Raw genomic sequence first — 18,513 nt, forward strand, 5'->3', positions numbered from 1 at the left:
CATCGATGATAGACTGGACAGGAAAAATGTGGCACATATACACCATGGAATATTATGCAGCCATCAAAAATGACGAGTTCGTGTCCTTTGTAGGGACATGGATGAACCTGGAAACCATCATTCTCAGCAAACTGACACAAGAAAACAAAATCAAACACTGCATGTTCTCACTCATAGACGGGTGTTGAACAATAAGAACACATGGACACAGGGAGGGGAGCACTATACACTGGGGTCTGTTGGGGGGAAATAGGGGAGAGACAGTGCGGGGTGGGAAGTTGGGGAGAGATAGCATGGGGAGAAATGCCACATATAGGTGAAGGGGAGGAAGGCAGCAAATCACACTGCCACATATACACCTATGCAACAATCTTGCATGTTCTTCACATGTACCCCAAAACCTAAAATGCAATAAAAAAAAAAAAAATAAAATAAAAAATACAGTGTATTTAAAATAAAAATAAATTTTAGTTTTTTTCTGAAAAAATACAACAGAGGAGAAAAGGAACTCAATATTGAAAATACCTAAGATGGCAAGAATGGAGAAAGAAGTAAACAAAAAATATATAATTTTTTAAAGTAGCAAGATGGTAGAATTAACCATATGAAGTAAAAATGGACTAAACATTCCAGTTGAAAGGCAGTTTATTAGATATGATAAATAAGCAATACTCAAAAATATAGTAAAGAAACACATTAAAGTCTTAAAATGTGCAAGAAGCTATACTATGCAAACATTAAGCATAAGAAAGTGTTTGTGACTATGTTATATCAGACCAAGCAGACTTTGAGACAAGAAGTATTATTATAAAGTAGGATATTTGATAATGATAAAAGGAACAATTATTAAGAAGATATGACAATACTACATATGCAATCATTTCATAACAGAACCTAAAAATACATTAATCAAAATTGTCAAAACTAAAGAAATCAACAAATAGATAACTGTAGTTAGAAATTTTAATACCCTTCTCTCACTACCTAAAGAAGGCAGAGATAAAAATCAACAAACACATAGATTTAAATAATATTACTGGATCTGTCATTTATAGAACATAATACCCAACAACTGCAGAATATCTGTTCTGTTTAAGTGTACATGGAACAAACACCAAGATGCACCATGTGTCAAGCCAAAAAAAAAGTCTCAATGAATTTCAAATAATAAAAATCAGACAGAGTAATTCTCTGACCCCACAAGAATAAAATTAGAAATGGGTAACAATACAATACACAGAAAATTTCCAAACATTAAGAAATTAAGCCACACACTTCTAACTAACACAAGGGCCAAAGATTATAGAACAAGGAAACATAAATTATCAGTTTCACAAATAAAGGAGAATATCACTATGATCTGACAGATATTAGAAGAATGATAAAGGGTATCATAAACAATTTTATGCCAGTAAAATCTGGCAAGCAAGGCAAAAAACACAAGCTGCCAAAGCTCATTCAAGAGAACGCAAATATATTTAGTAAACCTCTATCTGTGAAAGAAATTGAGTTTGTAATCAAAACCATTACCACAAAGAAAACTCGAGGTCCAAATGGCTTCACCAATGAATGCTATCAGACATTTAAGGAAAAATAACGCCAGTCTTAAACTGTTTTATAAGAGAGTTATTACTCTTTTATAGAAACACTTTCCAACTTGTTTTATGAAGCAAGGCAGCATAATATTCATACTAGAAGTAAATACAGCGCAATAAAAGCACAGACCAATATACCTCAACAAATATTTTAAAACTCCTTAACAAAAATTAGCAAGCCAAATATAGCAATAAAAACTATAACACATGACAAACAAGTAAGGTTTAATCCTAAGAATTTAAGATTGGTTTAACAGTTAAAAAAATCAATGTAATTCATCACATTAAAATAGTAAAGAAGGAAGGTCATAAAATCATTTCCATAGAGAAAAAAATTGGTAAAAGACAATACCCGTTCATGATTTTAAAAATAAAAACTTACAGCAACAAGAAACAGAGGGTAACCTTGTCAACAACCAACATCATATTTTAATGGTGCAATATTACAATATTTCTCTTATCCTTGGCAAAAGGGCAAGGATGTGTACTATCTCCAACACTGTATTGGAAGTCCTAGCTAGTTTGATAAGGTAAGAAAAAGAAATAAGCAGCATGAAGACAGGAGAGGAAGAAGCTAAACGATCCTTAGTCACAAGTGGCATGACTGCATATAAGCTATGGCATCTAAAAAATGACTACGCAACTAATAAGTGAAATTAGCAATGTGACAGGATATCAAGGAACATCAAGTATCTAAAAATAAACATCATGAGAAATGTGGAAATCACTACAATATAAAACACAAAACATAGCTGAGAAAAATGAAAACCTAGAGATATAAACCATTCTATGTTGACTGAAAGACTCAAAATTGATGGCTTTTATTTTCTTCAAATTGATCTCTAGAGTTAATACAATTCTTATCAATATCCCAGCAAGCTTTTATGCAGAAATTTATTTAAAGTAGCCTAAAACTGGAAGTTACCAAAAAGCCTGTGGAAACAGGCACATGGAAAAACAAAATTTACTATATCCATACAATTGCTAATCAGTGGTAGTTGAAATGAGAACCGTGACTGCTTCTGGGTGTGATAAGGAGCTACCTGGAAAGGGGCATGAGAACACCTTCTGAGGTGATAGAAATGATTTATGTCCTGTTTTGAATAATGTTTACACAAGTATATGAAATTGTCAAAACTCAGAGAAAGAACACAAGATTCATGGATTACGTTTATGTTAGTTACAGCTTAAGTTATATTTCATCAGTAATATCTTAAGGATTTGATTTTTAAAAAAATCAACCTATAGGATCTCCCAATTCTTTTACTCAGAAATGTATTCTCACTTTGTTCTGGTCTTATCTTTATTTTGAAGTGTAGCTCACTGCTTTCTAAATTCTGTGTTAAACTCTGACCAAAATTATTACAAATCTGACTTAACCCAAAGAAGCAATAATAACAATGATATGCGAGATAATTGTTTTCACATCTGCGTATAGGTCACTGAAACAAGGATGTAGCCTAATGCAAGGAGAACGGAGAAAATGCTTTTATCAAATGTCCATCATGTACACAGTCTTTGAACACAAACATGGTTGTTATGCTGCCGTTACACAATGTGGTGCCCTGGTTCTTTTGTGACTGGCAAAGTCCTTGTACAGTCTCCTCCCCTTGAATGTGACCTGGCCCAGTGACCTCTTTTGACCAACAGAAGAAGGCAGAAGCCCTGGCAGCTTCTGCTTTTTACTCTTGAAAATCCTAAGCTGCTACATAAGAAATCTGGTTACTTCATTGGAGACACCATGTAGAGAGGGAGAGGTCATTAGATTACATGAAGAATTGAGGATCCCAGCCAAGAGTTAGACTAAAGGCCCTAAATACACAACCTCAGCAGAATCACTCAAGCCAACTCCTACCATTAGAGGCTCCTTAGTGCAGGTACCAGACATGGAAGTGAGGAAACCATTTTGGACATTGTAGTAGACAGGATATGGGGCAGACATTAGTCATCTCTGCTGTTCCCTCTTTGAATTCCTGCCTCACAGAATAATGAGAAATAAATTTAAAAATTATTGTTTAAGCTAGCAAATTTCACGGTACTCCATTATGCACCACTAGATAGATAGCTGAAAGAAACCTAATGGGATAAGCTGCCAAGGGAAAGAAGGAGGTAAGAGGCAATGTGAGAATGAATAGAAAATCAAAGAACAAAGGAGATTTAGGCAGATGTATATAATACTGAAGAAACGGGAGGATCCCAGAAACACAGAATTATGCTTCAGAGAATTCATTCTACCTATATGATGTCTTTAGCCCACTGCAGCAAACGTAAAATATCACTAGGTCAAAGGATGGCACTAGGGCAGAAAAGCCTAAAAAACTATTTCTGCCAGTTTGACTACAAAACCTAACCCATATTGACTTCTTTAAAAGTTATTTTTGGTATATACTTCTGTATTGGGATTCTCCTTATGGTTTTCAGCTGAGCTGCAAAATTCAGATTGCCTTAAATAATCCCAAATGATTCTCTAGATGAGGAAGGTGTTCCTTAAAAAAAGTTATACATTAAAATAGTGCACTTATTATTTTTATATATCTGTAACAAATTAAACTATTCATTTGTGAATTTTTGCAGATAGCTTCACTCTACATCTGCTAGGCGAGCTGCACCATCTGTATGTGGTGCTATTTTGAGATCCACACTTAAGCAGCAGATAAAGGATACATGAAGCTTGCAGTGCCTGAGCTGTCTGGACCTGGCTGCGCTTAAAAAGGCAGAGTCTTAGAGAACTGACTTACTTACTAATAATGATTGAAGTTAAACCACTACAGAGTAACAAAATATCGGCTGCCTTTTATTTTTGATTTTGCAAATGCCCCCATTTCCTTATCTGCAAAATGGGAAATTTAATGGTACCTTCCTTATAAGGTTGTTGTGAGGATTAAATAAATGTCTAAAATGCTTAAAGGAATGACTGGCATGAAGTAAACCTTCAATAATAAGTTTATCTATTAACTTCCTATATATGCCACATCATGCAACAAAAATGTCATATCAGTTTGTCTTAAGTATCAAGCAGAATTTGTTACCTTTCAAGTAAAAAGGGAATTTATTGGAAGGATGTTGAGAGCTCACATTATTGATGGGATATTGACAAACCAAACTTGGAATATGGGCCAACAAAGGCAGTGCTGAAGGGCAGAAACAGCTGTCCCTGCCACCATGAATTCTGCCTAAATCCTCCAAGGCATAAGTTAGTCACTAAAGATGCAAAGTTCTGGGTGGGAGTGTTTGATTAACTGAACCCTGATCCCATGACCAATTCCTGGCTCCAGGAGAAGGAAGAGGAAAAGAAAAACATTTTAGCTACTATATTTAGGGGTAGTATCCTATCTTCCATGAACAGTATACCAATGGTGGACTATCCCAAACAGAAGGGAATATTTGGAGGACGGACAGCCATCCAAACACTGATTGTCCACTACACCTTTGAATTGTTTGACACAGTAACATAAGACTGTCATCCATCTTATTACTAGTTGTTTGAAAAGTAAGTTTTACCAAGTGACTGCAGTTCAGTAATATTTGAGGGTAATCCATATGTCATTTATCTCAGAAATCCAAATTGAGCCTCGAAAAGTCTATACAGCACAATAATTTGAATCAATTCAGAGTATGCAGACAAACAGAAACAGGCTGCAAAATAATTACATAGTAAAGCATAATGGTTATCTGTAAATTTTTCACACACACACACACACACACACACACACACACACTCTTAACCAGTCAGGCCATTTTCTATTATAATAGCAATTTTAATGATCACCTAAGTAACTGCTATTTTTTCCATCTGTATTAGTTTCCTGTGACTGTTGTAATAAATTGTCACAAAATTGGTGACTTAAAACAACAAAACTTTATTATCTCACAGTTCTGGAGGCCTGAACTTTGAATTAACAGGGCCACATTCCTTCCTAAGATTCTAGGGGACAATCTGTTTCTTGCTTCTTCCAGCTACTGATGCCATTAGTTATTCTTTGGCTTGTGGCTGCATCACTCCAGTCTCTGCCTCACAGTCACACTGCCTCCTCCTCATCTGTATGTCTTCTTTTCTGTGTGTTCATGTTATCTCCCTTTGTCTCTTTTAAGACCATTTGTGATGGTATTTAGGGCCTTCCCAGATAATCCAGAGTAATCCCCTTTCCTCAAGACCATTAATTAGATCTGCAAAGACCCCTTTTCCAATATTAAGTAACATTTACAAATTCATTAGGACTTGATGTCTGGATGACCATTACTGAACCTACTGTACCATCATAATCTATTACTGTATATTCCTAAAGTACCCAGTAAAATAAGACTGGTTTACAGAGAAATTAGGTTCAAGAAAATAAGCATTAATATTTTAAATTATGTTTATAAACAGAATGGTAGCCAAGTATCTTAGGGTTTTCCAAAGAAACAAAATGAAAATAGGCTGTGGGGACTGAGGGAGGGAGAGAGATTGATTTATAATAAGGAATTTGTTCATGTGATTATGGAGGTTGACAAGTCTCGAGATCTGCTATTGGCAAGCTGGAGACAGAAGAGCAATGGTGTAAGTTCCAGTCTAAAGGCCTGCAGCCTTAAAACTCAGGAAGAGCCAATGTTTCAGTTCTAGTTCAAAGGCAGAAAAAAACCCAATGTCCCAGATCAAGGTAGTCAAGCAGGAGGAGCTTCTTCTTACACACCTGGAGGATCAGCCTTTTTGCTCTATTCAAACTTTCAACTGACTGGATGAGACCCATGAACATTAGGTAGGTCAATCTGCTTTCTCAGTCTACCCATTTAAATGTTCATCTTCCAAAAACACCTTCATGGACACACCTAGAATAACATTTGACCAAGTATCTGGGCACCCTGTGGCCTAGTCAAGTTGACATATAAAATTAATGGTCACATGAGATCATGCTGAATTGCAGAGTATTCATTCTATGAGATCACAAATTTGATTCCAATAGACATATTCAAATAGGGATTAAGGTTGCCTCAGGGAGGACATACTGCAGTCATTTATTTACCTAATATTCATCAAGCATCCACCATAAGCATGCCATTGTTACAGGTGTGGAAGATGGTGCAATAAAAAAGGAAAAAGAAAATGCCAATGAAAATATCAAACACATTTGATGTTTCTGTCCAAAACAACACAAAATTCATATCAAATACTTAAAATTCAAAAAGTACATAAATCTTATGTAAGTAGAATAAAATATATACCACATAGATAAAATACAGAATCCTGCCTTTTCCAATATGAAGTTTACTATATAGGCATTCCTTTACTAAAATATTACAAATTATTGAAAACTTAAGAAGCATAAAACATAGAAAGGAAAGTGTATAATCAATGTTTCTCTTTTTTTAGTTATCTATATTTTACTTTCAAATATACGAAAAAATAAGTTAAAAATCCATCCATCCCAGACCCCAACTGAAGTTTATTTGTCCTATTTCTTATTGTGAATCAGTTTATAGCTTAACAATATATTAAAAATGCTTTACCCGCTGCCATTTGTTAGAAAAACTGAAGTACAATAAAAACTATGTGTAACAACTTTGTAGAAGCATGTCATGTGCAGAAAATTATTTTCACTAACATGTTTTCCCCTCAAGGGAAGCAACTTTCATATCCAAGCCACTTACTACTTTTTAAAGAGAAGTTGTATTTTTCCATTTTCCCATAGTAACAACATCCAAATTTAAATGACAAAATCAAAAACAACTTTCTCACAACTGACCAGATTGAAATAATGACACAATTACCTATTGATGACAACCATATCAAAAATATAAGGGACTTTATATGAACATACATTGCTTCTGAGACAAAAAATTAACTAACATAATGACGTTTCTGTAATAGAAATTGAAGGTTAATTGTTAACTTGCCTGAGTCTAGTTTCCCAGAGAGGGAGCTGGAATTTGCAAAGCTACATAGAAACTTACTATGCCTAGCACTTAAGGCAATCATTCTCAGCTAACCCCGAATCTTGGATTGCAGTGTCTTCGTCATGCCAGGAAAGAGGCAGGTGAATCCTACTACCAGATTGCCACATCACTTGGATGCAGCCCCCTGATTACAGCAAGGGAGAAAAAAAACCAGACTCCACCCCTCATACACACCTCCTAACGACAAAGCCTAAGCTATCAGGAAAGGGTCAGGTTCCCCCTGGTCCCTGATCAACCAGCAGAATGCCATTGCCTTTTTAGTCATGCAGCTTAGTAGGCCAAAAATCTAAGTATTCTTCTTTCTGAATAGAATACCAATCCCTGCTAAAATCTCTATGCATTTTCTAGAGGGATGGACAATGGCATCCCCTAGATATTATTTTGTCTTTGGTAGTTTTCTCCCAATGAATGCTGTTCTAGCAGACTTGATCAATGTACTGCTGACCATTTGAGCTTGCTTGCATAATAAAAGCATAATATTCCTACTCAAAAACATATTTTCTCTTAAGTAATTGTGCCCATTTAAAAAAATATTAACTTGGGGTGGCCATATTCTTTTGATAAAGCTGGCAAATATTTCTTGCTTATAAAATTTAAGAAAATGAAGGTTAGACAGATCATCAGTATTGTAAAATGTGTTTACAAAAGTAAAATATTTAGCACTGCTACAGATTTGTAGCAAGTAGCAGCTCTAACATGAATTTGGAAGTCTCAGGCTGATTAACTGTGCTGTAAAGACTCACCAGTAAGTTGTATCAATAAATGTGGACTGGCCTAAAACCAATTTGCCTGATTTCCAAAAAAAGGCCAAAAAGTAAAGGAATAGGAAAAGTAGGGTAGGCAATTGCAAACAAAAGTAAAGCAAGGTTGTGAGCTTTATATCTGAAAAAGGAGAATTCAGGCCTTAAAGCATTAAACAAAACAAATAAAGATACTTTAAAGTATTATAGCCATAATGAAGATATAATCATTTTGAATATCTATGTACCAAATAACATAGCAGTCACCTTCATAAAGCAGAAACTACAGATGCAAGAAGCAATAAACAGAAATATACTAACAGATCATTATCAGTCCAAGACAGGTCAAGTGAAAAAAGTATACACTAAGTATATAAAAGGCCAAAAAAAAATAATGTAGATATTATATATATCCAAAATATACCCTGATGCCAAAGAATCTTATCTTTTCATCAAACAATGTGAAACATTCAAAGAAATTTAGTATAGGTTATGTCACAAAAATTCAAAAATAAAATACAATCAACATTCTTTGGTCACAACACAGTAAAACTAAAAGTTAGAAATATTTTTAAAACCAAAAATGTCATTTCACCGCGGAAATTAAAAAAAAAAAAAATTCTCCATAAAACAAACAACTCAGGTCAAAGTAAAAAAAAAAAAGAATCACCAAATTTCTTTTTTAAAAATCATACTTAAAACATCACATATTGGAATGTATAGTATAAAATTAAAGCAGTGATTAGTGGAAAATTTAGAGATTATATATCAATAAAAATTAAAGAATTAATGCACTGAATTCAATACTCATTTCAAAAGCTATAAAAATAGTAACCAAGCTGAAAGAGGAAATGCAATAATAAAGATAAGGTACAAATAATTATTTAGAAATGAAACAACAGAATAAATAAATAATCTGACTCTTAAAGCATTTATCAACAAAATAAACGGTCACTAGTTAACCAATCAAAGTCAAGAGGAAGCAGATGACAGGAAGAACACAAATACTCAAAATAGGAAATAAATAGGGGAAAATGACTTTGAAAAAAATGCTATATTTAAAAAAATGAAAGATGTATATTAAATGTAATATACATCTTTCCAAATAAATTTGAAAACTTAGATGAAACAGATATTTCCTCAGAAAATACCTATTACCAAATTGACAAGATATAAAGCAAAACTTGAAATGTAAAAACTAATCAAAAACTAACCTAACTTGCACTGGTCCTAAATGATTTCAGAGAGGAATCCTACCAAATCATCAAGAACCAGAGCTATTTAAATACTTCTAAAAAAGGAAAATATTTTCCATTAATTTTTATAAAGAAAACATAACATTGATTCCAAACCTGAATTATACTGCAAAGGACAGGAAACTTCAGACTTATCTCTCACTTAAGAACACCAATGCAAAATTCTAATTAAAAGAAAAAATCCCATTTACAATACTCAAAAAAATAAGTAGGAATAAATTTAACCAGAGGTGAGACACCTGTAAAGTGAAAACTATAAAACACTGATAAAAGAAATTGAAGATGACACAAATAAAAAGGTATCCCATGTTAATGAACTGGAAGAATTAATATTTTTTAAATGTCCACACTGCCCAGTGATATACAGATTCAATGCAATCTCTATGAAAATTCTAATGACATTTTTCACAGAAATAGAAAAAAAATCCTAAAATTCATAAAGAACCACAAAGACTCTGAAAAGACAATGCTTTTGAGCAAAAAGAACAAAGTTGGAGACATAAAGTTACCCAACTTCAAAATATACTATAAAGTAATCAAAACAGCATGGTACCAGTGTAAAAACAGACACATAGGCCAATGGAACAGAACAGAGAGCCCAGAAATAAATCTACACATTTATGGTTGGTTAATTTCAGAAAAAGTGTCAAGGACACACAATGGAGAAAGAACAATCTTTAATGAATGGTGCTGGGAAAACTGGATATCCACATGTATAATATTAGAACCTCATCTCCCACATATACAAAAATCAATTCAAAATAGATTGAAGACTTAAACATAAGACCTGAAACTGTAAAACTGTTAAGAGAAAAACATGAGGGAAGCTCTTCATGACATTGGACTGGGCAATGATTTTTTATATATGATTCCAAAAGCATAGGCAACAAAAGCAAAAACAAGCAAGATTACATCAAACTAAAAACCTTCTGCACAGCCATAGAATCAAGAGTGAAGAGACAACCTATGAAATGGGAGAAAATGTCTGCAAAGCATGTATCCGATAAAGGGTTAATATCCCGAATATGTAAAGAACTCAAATATCTCAATAGCAAGAAAACAAATAACTGGATTTTAAAGTGGGCCAAGGACCTGAATAGGTATTTCTTAAAAGACATACAAATGGCCAACAGGTACATCAAAAAATACTCAAGATCACCAGTCATCAGGGAAATGCAAATTACCATCACAACGAGATATAGCTTCATGCTTGTTAGAATGGTTAGCATAAAAAAAAATAAAAGTGTTGGGAGAGAGGTGTGAAGAAAATAACTTTACTATTGAGGGAAGGTAAATTAGTAAAGAAAACATTGAGGGTTCTTTAAAAAATTAAAAATAGGGCCAGGCATGGTGGCTCATGCCTGTAATTCCAGCACGTTGGGAGGCCAAGGAGGGCAGATCACCTAAGATCAGGAGTTCAAGACCAGCCTGGTCAACACTGCGAATCCCCATCTCTACAAAAAATTAGCTGGGCATGGTGGTAGGCGCCTGTAATCCCAGCTACTCGGGACTCTGAGGCAGGAGACTTGCTTGAACTCAGGAGGCGGAGGTTGCAGTGAGCCAAGATCACACCATTGCACTCCAGCCTGGGAGACAAAGTGAGACTGTCTGAAAAAAAAAAAAAAAAAAATTAAAAATTAAAAATAGAACTACCATGATCCAGCAATCCCACTGCTGGGTACTCATCCAAAGGAAATGAAGTCAGTATGTCAGAGACATATACATTCCCATGTTGATTGTGACATTATTCACAATAGCCAAGGCACGGAATCAACCTAAGTGTCCAATGAATGAACGGATAAAGAAAATGCGGTCTATATACATAATGCAATACCATTCTGCCTTTAAAAAGACAAAAATCCTCGTATTTGGAACAACATGGATGAACCTAAAGGATATCATGTCATGAAATCAGCAAAGCAGAGGAAGACCAATACCAAATGATCTTATATGTGGAATCTAAAAAAGTTGAACTCATAAGAAGTAGAGAGTAAAATGGTGCTTATCAGGGCTGGGTGTAGGGTGGTGGGTAGAGGTGGTGAGGGAGCTATTGGTTAAAGAATACAAAATTTCAGTTAAACAGGTCAATTAGGTTTAAGAGATCTATTGTACAACATGGTGACTATAGTTCATAAGATTGTACTGTATTCTTGAAAATCACTGAGAATAGATTATAAGTGTTCTCATCACAAGAAAACGTGAGTTAAGCATGTTAGCTCAATTTAGCCACATGTATACAAATATCAAAACATCATGTTGTATTCAATACATATTTGTCAATTAAATCAATTTTTTAAAAAATTCCTGCCGTGACTTTGAGTTCACATTCTAGTAAGAGGCAGGCTATTAAAAAATAAGCTTCCACAATGATTGAACAAATTTACACTCCCAACAGTGTAAAATTGTTTCTATTTCTCCACATCCTCTCCAGTATCACTTGTCTCCAGATTTTTTAATGATCACCATTCTAACTGGTGTAAGATGGTATCTCAATATGGTTTTGATTTGCATTTCTCTAATGACGAGTGATGATGAGCATTTTTTCATGTTTGTTGGCCTCATAAATGTCTTCTTTTGAAAAATATCTGTTCATATCCTTCGCCCACTTTTGAAAGTTTGTTTTCTTGTAAATCTGCTTTAATTCTTTGTAGATTCTGGATATTAGCCGTTTGTCAGATGGGTAGATTGCAAATATTTTTTCCCTTTCTGTTGGTTACCAGTTCGCTTTAATGATTGTTTCTTTTGCTGTGCTGAAATTCTTAAGTTTAATTAGATGCCATTTGTCTATTTTGGCTTTTGTTGCCATTGCTTTTGGTGTTTTAGTCATGAAGTCCTTGCCTATGCCTATGTCCTGAATGGTTTTGCCTAGGTTTTCTTCTAGGGTTTTTATGGTGTTAGGTCTTATGTTTAAATCTTTAATCCATCTGGAGTTAATTTTAGTGTAAGGTATAAGGGGTCCAGTTTCTGCTTTCTGCACATGGCTAGTCAATTTTCCCAACACCATTTATTAAACAGGGAATCCTTTCCCTATTGCTTGTTTTTGTCAGGTTTGTCAAAGATCAAATGGTTATAGATGTGTGGTGTTGCCTCCAAGGCCACTGTTTTGTTCCATTGGTCTATATCTCTGTTTTGGTACCAGTATGAAGTGTGGCGATTCCTCAAGGATCTAGAAATAGAAATTCCATTTGACCCAGCAATTCCATTACTGGGTATATACCCAAAGAATTATAAATCATTTTATTATAAAGACACATGCACATGTATGTTCATCGTGGCACTACTTACAATAGCAAAGACCTAGAACCAACCCAAATGCCTATCAATGATACACAGGACAAAGAAAATGTGGCACATATACACCATGGAATACTATGCAGCCATAAAATAACGATAAGTTCATGCCCTTTGTAGGGACATGGATGAATCTGGAAACCATCATTCTCAGCAAACTGATACAAGAATAGAAAACCAAACACCGGGAGAGAGATCCAAGATGGCTGATCACTAGCAGCTTGGGCACGTAGCTCCCAGTGAAAGCACAGAGAACGAGAGGACGCCACAATTTCAGACGAATATTTGTAGCTCATGGGCCAGGAGATTCCCAGCGGAGGAGCTCCATGGGTCGCCAGAGCGACTCTTGTGGCCGGCGCGGCGGTTTTGCTGGCGCCTTAAAGCGGCAGTTCTTGGTGCAGAGTCCAGAGATTCCTGGGCAGAAAGGCACCATCAACCTTAACACCGCTGTCTTGGCCGGCGCAGTGGATTGCTCAGATTTCGGCGCTGGGAATCAAAAAGTTGGATGTCCGCTCAGAGACCTAGTTAGAAAGTCGGTAATTAGAAAGACGACAGATGGATAAATATATAATCAAGGGAAGAAAGCAGCCTAAAAAGGCGGAGAATACTCAAAATCAGAATGCCTCTCCCTCTACAGGGGATCGCAATTCCTCATCAGTAACGGAACAAGGCTTAATGGAGAACGAGTGTGTTCCAATAACAGAAGCAGGTTTCAAAATGTGGGTGATGAGAAACTTCTGTGAATTAAAAGAACTTGTTCTAACCCAATGCAAAGAAACTAAGAACCTTAAAAAAAGGTTTGACGAAATGCTAACGAGAATGGACAATTTAGAGAGGAATATAAGTGAATTGATGGAGCTGAAAAGCACAACACGAGGACTTCGCGAAGCATGCACAAGCTTAAACAGTCGAATTGATCAAGCAGAAGAAAGGATATCAGAAGTCGAGGACCAGCTCAGTGAAATGAAACGAGAAGACAAGATTGGAGAAAAAAGGATAAAAAGGAATGAGCAAAGTCTCCAGGAAATATGGGACTATGTGAAAAGACCTAATCTACGTTTGATAGGTGTACCTGAATGTGATGAAGAGAATGAATCCAAGTTGGAAAATACTCTTCAGGATATCATTCAGGAAAACTTTCCCAACCTAGCAAGGCAAGGTAATATTCAACTCCAGGTAATACAGAGAACACTACAAAGATATTCTTCAAGAAGACCAACCCCAAGGCACATAATTGCCAGATTTATTAGGGTTGAAATGAAGGAGAAAATACTAAGGGCAGCCAGAGAGAAAGGTCAGGTTACCCACAAAGGGAAATCTATCAGACTCACAGCAGATCTCTCAGCAGAAACCCTACAAGCCAGAAAAGAGTGGGGACCAATATTTAACATCCTTAAGAAAAGAACTTTCAACCCAGAATTTCCTATCCAGCCAAACTAAGCTTTATGAGCGAAGGAAAAATTAAATCTTTTGCGAATAAACAAGTACTTAGAGAGTTCACCACCACCAGGCCTGCTTTACAAGAGCTTCTGAAAGAAGCACTATACATATAGAGGAACAACCAATATCAGCCTTTCCAAAAATATATCAAAAAGCAAAGAACATTATCATACAATGAAAAATTTACATCAACTAATGGGCAAAACAGCCAGCTAGCATCAAACGCCAGTATTAAACTTATATATATTGCAATTGGATAAAAAGCCAAAACCCATCGGTATGCTGCATCCAGACCCATCTTACATGCAACAATACACAAAGACTCAAAGAGAAGGAGGAAGATTTACCAAACAGAGAGTAAAAATAAACAAATAAACAAAAAGCAGGAGATGCAATTCTCGCCTCTGATAAAGTAGACTTTAAAGCAACAAAGATCAAAAGAGGCAAAGAAGGACATTACATAATGGTAAAAGGATCAATGTAACAAGAATAGCTAACGATTCTATAGATCAACGAGATAGAAAATTAACAAGGATATTCAGGACTTGAACTCAGACCTGGAACAAGTAAACTTAATAAACATTTATAGAACTCTCCACTTCAAATACACAAAACATACATTACCACCTCACACCTATTCCAAAAGTGACTATATAATTGGAAGTAAATCACTCCTCAGTAATCGCATAGCATTTCATAGGTTTAAATGAAATATTGGTTGGCTGTTTGTTTGTTATCTTCTTCCCTTATTCCTTCCTGACTACATCATTAAGTATAATTATCAGTATACAAGAGGTTTTCAATACCCATTACTAAATTGCATTCTAGCCTGGGCAAGAAAGCAATACTCCCATTCTCTCTCCCTCTTTCTTTTCCTTTTTCCTCCTCCCCATTCTCTCTCTCTCTTTCTCTTCCTTTTTCCTCCTCCTCATTCTCTCTCTCTAAAAAAAAAAAAAAAAGAAAACCAAACACCACATGTTCTCACTCATAGGCGAGTGCTGAACAATGAGAACACATGGACACAGGGAGAGGAACATCACACACTGGGGTCTGCTGGGAGGTGGGGGGCTAGGGGAGGGGCAGCGAGGGGCAGTGAGGTTGGGGAGGGATAACACTGGAAGAAATGGCTGATGTAAGTGACAGGGGGATGGAGACAGCGAACCACCATGGCATGTATGTACCTATGCAACAATCCTGTAAGATCTGCACATGTACCCCAGAACTTAAAGTACAATAAAAAAAAAGCTTAATAAGTAAATCACACACATGTTAGAAAGTGATAAGTAATATGGAAGCAGGGTAAGAGGATCAGGAATCTTGAGGAAACAAGGAAACAGGTAAAGGTTCTCAGGACAGTTAACAGTGGAGGGAAAAGGTTTTTAGTTTGATGTAAGCTAATGACTCAAGGCATTAGGTTAAAAACCTGAACCTGCCTGTAGCTGAGGGGGAGAATATAGCACAGAAACAGGAAAGGGAAAAAAAAAAAAAACCTGAAGAGGAAGAAATGGTAACAAAGGTACAATGTGAAGATTGCTTGTGATAGGAGTAAACTTACTTATTACTTGTGATAAGGAGTAAACTTACTTATTACTTGTGATAAGGAGTAAAAGGAATAAACTTTTTTTTTTTCCCTCACGCAGGGCAGGGAATTTGGGAGTAGGAAAAAAAATGATGCTGACACAAGTTAGAGAAGGCATCCTTGCAGCATGCCTAACTACCAAGAGCTAAGTTCATCTTTTTCGGACATTAGATTTTTAAAAAATTGACAATTTTTGGACATAATCACCAGTTTAGTAGCTAAGTAGTACTGTTTTACGTGTAATACTTATTTCTCCTTTTAAATTGACAAAAATCCATATTTGGACGCACACAGGCTCATTTTGTTAACTTTGCTTTTTTCTTCCAGTGCTCTGAAGAGTAGGCAGTAGGGAAACTGATTCTTTCCTTTAAAATAATTAAAGGCATCACCAACTGATATGCTATGAGCATTATAGCTGGTCTTAACATCTAATAGGCATCTGATACCTTATAGTACAACTGATAGGGTTTGGATCTGTAACCAGTTTGGTATTCTCCATACTCCATACTCATGCATAGTTAGCTTTCAGTTTCCAAGTAATTCATAAATCAATATTTAATGAAATCATTTGCCTGGAGATTTTCTGTTCATTCCTATTAATCTCCTGGATTATTTACATTTGGTGTGCACTGCACACTCCAAAGTCAATGACAAGAGTTATAAGGACAATTTCTCATATACATTTACATCTCATAGGTACCTGAACAAAAGCAGGTTTATTTCCCTCTAATTATCCCCTAGAAAAGTCATCTTACTCCAGGGCAAGAAAAATCCTTTTATAAAGAACACTCTAATTACTTATTTTTGGAAATCACATAAGGTTGAAACTACCTCAATCAATGTTGCACTTTCAGAAGGCTAAAAAAAAGACCACCAGATGAATTATTTAAAAAGAGACAAAGAAATTTAACAGTGATTCAGTCATTATTCTTGGAGATGTGACCTCAAAAACAAGCCCTGGATGTGTTACAAACATGCATTCTAGAGATTTTTGGTCAGGTGCGGTGGCTCATGCCTGTAATCCCAACACTTTGGAAAGCTGAGGCAGGCAGATTGCTTGAGCTCAAGAGTTCAAGACCAGCTTGGGCAACATGGCAAGACCCGTTCTCTTCCAAAAATAAAAAATAGCCAGGTGTGGTGATGTGTACCTGTGGTCCCAGCTACTCAGCAGGCTGAGATGGGAGCCTGGGGGTAAGAGATTGCGCCACTGCACTGCAGCCTGGGTGACAGGGTGAGATCTTGTCTCAAAAAAAAATCATTTTTAAGAACAATGTAAGTGATTAAACTGTAGAAATCACAATTACAATTACCTACAGAATGAATGGGAGAAACTGCTAATTTAATGTTTATAAATACAATGGGTAATTTGAAGCATGGGATTTCTCCTAACTTTGTACATGGATAAAACATTACTATCTTTTCTTGCTAGTAAACTTAAAACTACATTTTCTTTCTAGTAAAATTAAGACAAAAAAACTGACAGACTTTGGAAAACTGGTAGGTCAAATGTCAAAGATAAATGTGAACATAATGAACAAAATTAATGAGTGGGAAAATGTTAATATATTATTTCATACAATTAAAATATGCACATATAATTTATCTCTAGGCTCTAAAATGAATTCTAAATAAATCTGGTGTTTTAAGAAATTAACCTATAGGATATTTTAGGCAACATCCTGTACCACCCCACCTCCCACAAATTAAGTGACAAAACTATAGAAATCAAACTAGACCAAAGATTCTGAGACTTAGCACTACCGACATTTGAGGCTAATTCTTTGTTGAAAGGGCTGTCCTGTGAATGGCAGCATGTTTAGCAGCATCCTTGACCTCGTCCCACTAGATACCACTAGCATACCTCCTGAGTTGTGACAAAAATGTCTCCAGTCGTCAAATGTCCTCTGGGGGGCAAAATCACTCCAGTTGATAAACACTGCACTACATAAATGAATGCCATGTCAAACATCCCCAGGTAAGTAGCTTCCACATTCTTCTTGATGTCCCATTTTCTAATTGTTTGAAATCTAATTAAAATACATGGTGACAACAGTTGGTCACTGTTATCATTGCCTACATCTACTTCTATTTCATGTAAAAATAACAAATTTGCTTGGCGTGGTGGCATACAACCTGTCAGCCCAGCTACTCATGAAGCTGAAGAGGGAGGATTACTTGAGCCTGAGTTCAAGCCTAGCCTGGACAGTACAGTGAGAGCATCTCTCTAAATAAATAAATAATTAATTAATTTAAGGCAGTTATTAAGTATAGCTGTTACTGATAATTAAAACTGAAAAATACACATTTATTAAAGCATTCTAGAACCAAATCCATAAGATATACCAGTTGAAATAAATCTTTATCAGAATGGAAACATTATTCTATACAAATATAGAACTATGCTGTTAGTGTTTATCCAAATTCTGAATTTTTTTTCCAGGATTGCCTTTTCCAAGCCAGATTTTTTCTTGTCTTCATAACAGCAACTTAAATTACTAGTACCAATGAAAGGGGATATAAACAGTCAATAGCAGATATTGCAAATAGTTTGACCTCAGAGTATATTCAATTTTATTTGTTGCAATCATCTGGATATGTTATGCTAAAAGTAACTTACAGTCCCTGAATCACTAGACGATGGAGAGCTGAGCATAAAATTATTTGAAGAATTTGGACTA

The sequence above is a fragment of the Aotus nancymaae genome, unplaced genomic scaffold (genome assembly GCF_030222135.1).
Source record: "Aotus nancymaae isolate 86718 unplaced genomic scaffold, 86718_ANA_hifiasm-v0.15.2.pri h1tg000040l, whole genome shotgun sequence".
NCBI lineage: Eukaryota > Metazoa > Chordata > Mammalia > Primates > Aotidae > Aotus > Aotus nancymaae.